The sequence below is a fragment of the Cavia porcellus genome, unplaced genomic scaffold (genome assembly GCF_034190915.1).
Source record: "Cavia porcellus strain 051 isolate PalLab524CR breed Dunkin Hartley unplaced genomic scaffold, mCavPor4.1 scaffold_25, whole genome shotgun sequence".
Taxonomy (NCBI): domain Eukaryota; kingdom Metazoa; phylum Chordata; class Mammalia; order Rodentia; family Caviidae; genus Cavia; species Cavia porcellus.
This window is the reverse complement of record NW_026947508.1, coordinates 34221058-34229064: the sequence shown is the minus strand read 5'-3', so window position 1 is coordinate 34229064 and position 8007 is coordinate 34221058. Positions and strand designations below refer to the sequence as shown.

The 8007-nt window shown below is 53.6% G+C and overlaps 1 long non-coding RNA gene across 1 annotated transcript; it reads right to left on the bottom strand.

The window, feature by feature from the left end:
- Positions 1 to 2393: 2393 nt before the first annotated feature.
- On the bottom strand, positions 2394 to 7584 carry LOC134473029 (uncharacterized). The gene is made up of 2 exons (XR_010043116.1): positions 7256 to 7584; positions 2394 to 3727 (listed from the first exon to the last, which is right to left on the bottom strand). It is a non-coding gene; the product is annotated as an uncharacterized LOC134473029 (long non-coding RNA).
- Positions 7585 to 8007: the final 423 nt, after the last annotated feature.

The window sequence follows — 8007 nt, the reverse complement described above, 5'->3', positions numbered from 1 at the left end:
CTCTCCCAGGCCTCGTTTCCCGCTGCCACAAAACAGAGACGATGGTGTGTTCTGGCAAGTTCTCATGGGACAGTGAATACAGCAGCTGCCGAGAGGGGTACCCAGAGGATGCAGCCTAGAGACTTGGCCTTGGTGTTGCGTGACTTCCTGCGTGTCTGCCTGGTGGGACCCACGTGGTCTCCCTGTACCCCTGACTGCGGAGTAGGGAGCTTACCTGGCCACACTCGCAGCGCCTTGCCTGGTCTGGTGAGCTGGGGCAGGGGCGAGGAGGCAGGGCAGCACGTGTTCTTGAGCAAGTTCGGTGCCATTTAGAGGGAAGTCATGCTGACAGTGGTTGTAGTGATGGCAGCCCTGTAGCACTTGGTCTCTAGTTTCTTTTCTTTTCTTTTCTTTTTTTTTTTGGTCTTTTTCCTTTTTATCGGTACCAGGGATCGAACTCACGACTGCATGCTTTGCAAGGCAGGTGCTTATGCCGCTGAGCTAAATCTCCAGCCCCGGTCTCTAGTTTCTATCAGTGCTTGGGCTAAAATAGTACAGTGGTTGTGCATCATGGCTAATGTTCCAACTAGGGAGTGGGCTTCTCCAGGAACGCACACTTACACCAGCTCCGCTACCCAGTGCCCAGCTGCATACAGCCCCATCAGTCCTGCACAGCTACTCTCACCCATGCACACCCCTCTACCCCTTGGCCCTGGAGATCCTCAGAGAGGTGGTCTCATGCAGTTACACAGCTAGTAGTGTTTGCTGGCTCTAGAGGCCACAGGGACCCTCCTCTCACTGTCTTGGGAAGAGTAGGGCACCAGGTGCCATGTGGGTGCCCCACCATGCTGCAATAGGACTGAGATAAGACTGACTGTGAGGGTCAAATGCAGTGCTGGTCTCGGTAGGCTTAGGGGTCCAGGGTGGGTGGGATGTGGGGGAGACTAGTATCTGACAGTTTGCCAGTGATATCCAAGGTGATGCCACTCCTGCGACACTTACCCCTGCCCTCATCTTTCCCTTCCAGCTTCCAGATGGGCAGGGACAGGTGCCTGGTGGTACTGATCTACCCGTGCCAGGCCTATCCTGCTTCCACAGCTGAACCCACATTCCTACCTCCACCATCAGTCCCTTCAAAGCACACTTCCCCCATGGCCCAGAAAGGGGCTCAAATTTCAGTGGGTCAGGTGGTCTTAAGGAGCAAGTGCCAGGTGATCCAGGCCAGCCCCCCATCATCTTTTTCCTCCAATCTAGCTTCCAGACTCCAGGGCCTCTAGACCTATGGCGCCCAATAGGGTACACGTGTAAGTCTAATTCAAATGCACCATAGTGAAGAACCCCACTTCCCAGTCAAGCTGACCATCTGTCAAGGTGTTGGCTGCTGCCAGATTAGACAGTGCAGATAGGGAATGACCATCATCACAGAAAGCTCTGCACAGGCTGACCCCTCTGCACAGGCGGGCCTGGCTGCTGCTTTTCTTTCTGCTTGAGTGCTCTTCCCGCTATTTCCTAACAACCAGCTCCTCCTCCTCATTCCAGTCCCCATGAGGCCTCCTCTCCGCCCAGAAATGGTCCCTGCCTCCTCTGGTCCCACCGTCCTCCCCTTTTACCTTTTCTTTTTCCTCCAGTGCTTTCTCGGTCCCTCGGGATGGCCTAGGACCCTCTTTACCCTGTTCCCAGGGTTTCCTGCTCTAGGGTCATGATGAAGTTGTAGGAAACAGACTTGTCTCAGCTGCCCCAGCATCCAGCACAGAACATCAGTAACTCACAGAGGCATCAGTAACTGTTCACTGTCTGCCAAGGGACCAACCAAATAAATGCACGCAGCCCAGTGTAAGACTGAACTCACCTTTGGACAATCTGTTCCCCCTGCTTGCATGCCTCTGGCTACAGAGGGATCACTCCCTTACGAAGACTCCATTTTTCAGCTTCAGATGATTTTCTCTGTCCAGAAGGTTGGCTGGTCTGTGAATTTGAAACTGTCTTTCTGGATCTGCCATCCTGAGCCACAGGAACAGATTGCTCTTGTGCCCCATAACCTCGAAACCATCACTGCTCTGTACCCCCACTTACAATCGTAGGTGTGGCTCCTGCATGACTCCTAGGAGCAGCACATCCCAGCCCCTGGCTTTACTGTACCCTGTGTGCACCATGCTGCAGGGGAGTGAAGAATCAGTCACCTTTAGGAGGATGTCAGCAGCTGACCTACTACCCCTGGCTTCCTACAAATCATCCTTAGTGAGTATTTTAAGTAGCGAAAAGTTGTTTGGCCCAAAGGTATTGAAGGAAGGTTGGTTTGGAATAGCAGAAAAATGACATGCTTGTGAGCCTCTGAGCATAGCAGAGATAGTCTTAGAAGGATTAAGGACATTGTTGTAGTCAGGGTTGTGCGGAGAACAATTAGAATCAGGACACAAAATTTGTATTGTTTTATGGTGGTCACCCAGAGTTTAACACAAAAAAGTACAGGAACTCTGTCCACAACACTAAAGACCCAGAATATTCAGCCAAGGGCCCGGATCCCACAGCAATGTCTGCATGAGTCCAGATGAAGATCCAGAGCCCATGACAGTGCTTCCCATAGTCTAACTGGTGGTCTAGAGCCCATGAGAAGGACTCACGCCCGTTTTATGGACCCGTGCTGGGAAGATCCAAATATCAGTGGTGGAAGCTAGAAAGTCTATGCCAGCAGGGTGAGGAGCTATGCTGATAGGTTGAGGGACCTACACTGGCTACACTGGAGCCAAGAAGTCACGCTCAAAATAACCAGGGCTGTCCTTAAAAGCACCACAGCCATCCTCAGCGACACAGAGGTTCCGAGCTCCTCTGAGGGTAAGAACAGTTGAGTACATGCCAGAAAGCCAGCGTGACAAGTAGCTCCTGGAGATTAAACAGCACATGTCTTCCCTTCCAGAGCCAGGAAAGCGATGCTCCAAGTAAGGACCAGAGCTCCCCCAAAGTGAGCCACAGCCACTCTCACCAACAAGGTCCTGAGCTCCTCCAATAATAATGGTCGAACTCACCCTGGGGAAGCTAGTCATGATGAGCTCCTCCAGGAGAACCAACAGCTCAAACAGCAACACTTAGAGAAACCCACAAATCCTAGCTTCTCCTTCTCCACCTCTCTATTTATGAAGGCAACTTTCCTCAGGTGCAACATCTATGCTCAGCACCATGCTGATTTAATTCAGCTGGTGTTAAATTGACCATCAGTTTTTAATCCGTAACTCACACAGAGTGACAAATACTACAGATCAGGAGACTACAGAGCACAGTCTTGAGCGCAGGACCACTCCAGAACAGAAGCTGACTCTAGAATGTGGACAGTGCGTGTGGGAAGGCTGGCTAGGTGGCTTTTCTTATTATGCTTTTTTGGGCTGCTGTTGTGTTCTCCAAATTTATTTACACAAATACTACTTTTACAGTGTGGGAGACGATGGAGCATGGGTGGACAGAAGCTTCCTTTAACACAACTGAGGGGTCACCCCAGCCAAAGAGCAGATTTTCTGCTGGATCCTGAGAGGCAGAGAGGGGTTCTGTTGCCCGAGGCTGCCCTTTTTCAAGGAACACTGGACATCTTGGTTAAAAATGATGTGCTGGCTTGCCAGAAACTCTTTCCAAAGCACTTGCAGTCCTTCCTCCCTCCGGCTTGGCCGCGGGGATCTTGGCAGCTCTCCCTGCCTGTGACTCTTCTCTGTTCCCTCCAAAGCACAGAATCCGTTCATGGAGCTGTTGGCCCTGCGGGATCCTGGTGTGGGCGAGGAGGGTGGGCCATGGTTGTGGCATTCGAGCTAAAACCCAAGCTCATATGAAGGTAATTGAGCTGCCCAAAGGCCTGAGCAGGGAACTAAGAGTCATTCAGATACCAGGGGTGGGGCCCATTCAGGTCAGGCTGGGGTTCTGGCATTACTTGTGGTCAGGGGACCCAGAAGTTTAGCAGACCAACGAAAGAACCAGAGAAGGACAAGGCAGAATATCACTGCCTCTGCCTCCACAGGGTCCCTATGGGGCCTGTTCCTGGGTCCCTGTGGCTCAGGCTCTTCCTCTCCATCTGGGATCAGCTTCCCAGGGGGCCCTGCAGGGAGTCTAAAGGGAACCCAGCACATCTGGTGGGGCACTCAGATGGGCTCCTGCGGTCCTCACCCCGGAAGGAGACTGTGCCTCTGCTCCATTCAGGGGTGCTGCTCTTGGGGTGCACTGGAGAGGAAAGCCTAGTTATGGGCCTTTGGAGTAGAACAGGTAGGGGCAAGGAACAAAGAGGGACAAGGAACAAAGAAGGACATGTCCTGTGCTCCTACCCTCATTTTTTAAGGAGGAGGAAACTGAGGTTTGATATAAGAGACTTTCTCAAAATCATGTAATCTACAGCAGAATCAGGCTGATTGCCCAGGACATTAGGCTTTCCAGAGAAGGCTCTCAGGGTCTCCCAGGAGAAGGCCCCTTGCCATTGAGAGTTCCCTTCAAAAAGTGTTTTTCTAGAGGTCTCATTACAGAGAAGGAACAATCGATCTGCCCTGACATACTGTGTATGTATGAAGTGTGCAGGCTCTGGAGTCAGGTGGACCTGGTTTTTACTGTGTGCTCTTTTCTGTAGCTAAGTTCCAAATCCAACCTCACAGAGTTCATTGGGAGCAGGAAGAGAAATCATATAACTCTCCAAAGCTGTTCCTTGTGTTCTCAGAGGCCTCAGGGGGCTCCTGTGCAGGTAGGGAACATGAGGGAGGGAGGAACATGGGAACAACACAGCCAAGACCCCCAAACCCAGTAGCAAAGCCCGAATGCAAACCCCTCCTGCTAGCACCAGCGGCCCCAGTGATCAACAGTGGACTTCGCAAAGGAGAAATCAGGGTAGTGGGAGCCGGTCTGGTCCTGGCCCTGGCTCTCCCCATGATAGACCATGGCTAGTCAACTTGCTGAGTTTCTCTGTTAACCCACAGGGGGCAGTCGCAGGCCTTAGGTGGTCAAGAGCAGGACCAGCAGGAGCTCAGGCAGTGCTGACCTAAATGGGTGCAGCCAGCCCCGCCAGGCCATGTGGACTGTAGGAGGTGCTCCTGGCCGGGTCAGGAGGACAAGGCAAATGTGCTTTCTCTGTACCTGACACACAGCCTGGCCTGAGACTGGGCCTTAGGAAGTGTTTTCTGAGTGCACACACCGAACCCAGCTAAGGGCTGGGGTCCCAGCCCATCCCAGGAATGGAGCCCTCCTTCCTATGGCCTGCAGCCCCTTTTTGTGCTGAAGGCTTGGCTCTGCCATCACTGGGCACCTGCCCTAATCTGTATGGGAAGGTCAGGGACCCTGGGCCAGTGGTTGGGGCCAAGGACTTCAGCCACCTCTAGCAGAGGTGCTAGTACCCTTCCTTGCAGCCCCCTAACATGGACCTCACACCCTTCCCTGCAATGGGTCAGTGCTTTACACATCATCCTCCAGAGGTGAGGGTGGAAGCTGCAGCCCAGACTGAAAAGGCTTGCCTGCCAGGGGCTGAGTTGCATCCCCCCTCCCCCCAATTTGTATGCTGAGGCCCTAACCCCTAACAGGACTATCCTGGGGCATGGGGGTCTTTAGGCGGTAATTGAAATTCAATAAAGTCGTACAGGCAGGGCCCTATAGGGCTGTGATCTCACAGACAGACAGAGTACGTATCTCTTTTTCATTGCCACGTGGGCACAGCAAGAAGGGAAAGCCATGAAGAGTGACCTGATCAGAAACTGGACCCAGCAGCTTGAACTGGGAGCAGATGAATTTCTGCTGTTTAAACCATCCAGCCTATGGCATTTGTGAAGGCAACCTAAGCTGAGTAGCCTTGCCCAGGGCCACCCAGAGAGTAGCCACCGTGGTTCAAACGCAAGTGGGGCGCTAGTGCTATGCTCATGTGCTGCTTCAGAGTGGTTTCCATGCCTGTAGCAGGCAGGGCCAGGCAGGCTCCCTGATGGCCTTGGTACTGGATTTCTGCTGCACCAGCACCCCCTGCTGGCTTGGACCGTTTCTGCCTCGTCCCGGCCTCCTGCAGACTCCTTCCCTCCAGATCTGGCCGGCCAGGACTTAGGCAGCTGTGCCATCCTTCAGGGTCTGCACAGCTGGACCTTTCCTCCTTCTTACCTGGAAAAGGCCCATCTCCTCCTGGGCTGGGCTCCTCACACCCTGAACCAAGCCATGAACCACATAATTCTAATTCCCTTTCCACTCAACAGGTCTCCACCAGCTAGGTCTCAGGCCTCTGTCCGGTTCCCTTCTGCACTGGCCAGACGGCCCTAAGTGAAGCTTGACAGGAGGAGAACTGGGCACAACCACCCACAGGTGGTAAGGGGCTTGTGGGCATGGGGTGCTGACTTGGGCCCTAGGAGGGCAGACAGAAGAAGAAAGCCAAATCACCCTTAGGTGGCGGTGAGGGTGGCTGGAACTTTCTCCCACACCACCTTCCCTCCTGTCCTCTCGCCCCTCTCTTTAGCCTCCTATTGCTACCTCTACCTCTATTCCTGAACCCCTCCAGCTCTTGGACAGGGATCGGACAGCCAGGGGCTAAGGACATCTGGGTCCCATTCTGCGCTGTGCTTGAGTCAGCTGGTTACTGTCTGCTCTCTGGCCTCAGAGAGATGTAAGGCCCGGACTGCTGCGCCCACTAGGTGTGAGGGCTGAGCACAGAGCTAGCGTCAGTGCACTCTTGTGTGATGGCAGAAGGGTGGGCGGGGACAGGACCCTTTTGGCCTTTGGGCTGCTCACCTCACTCCTCCGTGTGGGGAGGCCCCCTGCTGCTCACCCCATGCTGCTGTGCCTGCTGCAGCACCTCTGCACAGGGAGCTCCTGGCTCTGAGCCAGGCTCAGTTGTCTGGGGAGCAGCTGCAGGAAGGAAAAGCTGTGCAGTGTGGTAGATGCCCACCCTCCCCTCACTGCAGAGACGGAGAACTGTAAGCTTCCCTGCTCTCTCCCTCCCCCTCCCCAGCCTCTTCCCAGTCCCAGAGAATCCCAACCCAGGTGCGCCAGGTGTTCTCTCCTTGCCTGTCCTCTGGGCTGTCCCATGCCCAGGTGGCCCCCTTCCAACCTGTTCCCCCCATGGCAGCTAGAGCTCTTTGCTGGGCACGTGCACTGTTCCCCTGCCCAGCACCTTCCCCATTCCTGTAGGCTAAAGAACTACTGTCCTGCTCAGAAGCCTTGTGTCATCTGGGCCCAGGACCTCCCTCTGCAATCTCAGACCCTTTCCCCCACTGTGAGTTCCAGCCTTCCTGGACTTCCATGATGAGCCTTTCCCTCTGTCTGGAATGCCCTCCCTGTCTCTCATTACCTGCTGCTGCCCACCTGCTCTCCAGATCTGGGCCCAAAGGTCTCCTGTGTTAGAGGCTTGGTCACCAGCCTACAGCACTTGTTGGAAAGTGGTGGAACCCTTAGAAGATGGTACCTAGTGGAAGAAAGTTAGGTCACTGGGGGTGCATCTTTAAAGAGGATGTTGGGGGTCCCTCCCTGTCTTTCTCTCTCCCTCCCTGTTTTCCCAGCCATCGTGATGTGAATAGTGCTCCTTTGTCACACACTCCCACCATGATGTACTGGGACCTACAGGACCAAAGTTAGCAGGGCCAAGCAGGCATGGATGGAAACTTCTGAAACCATGAGCCCAAGTAATAAATGATCTCAGTTATTTTATCACAGTGACGGGAAACTGACTCAACACATTGTGTCTCCAGAGAGGTGTACCCTGGGTTCTAGGTTGGAGCAAATGCTTTCACTACAAACTTCCACCAGCCTGGGGTCTCTTATTTTCTCTCTTTCTTGGTTTATGTCGAATTAGCCTCCAGGCAACCCCAGGGCTTCTCTGTCCTGTAAGCTACTATAAATTCCCTAAGAATGGGGATTGTACCTGTGTTTGCCATTGCGCACTGTTCCCCACCTCAGAATCTGGAGCAAAGTAGGTATTCCATAAGCACCATGACACCCTCTTTGAACTCTTGGTGACCCTTAGTCTGAGTCCTGGCTTTTGCACAGGTTGACTGTGGTTCACAAGCCCTCGTTGTGGTAGAAAGATCTTAGTCTGAGAGTCAG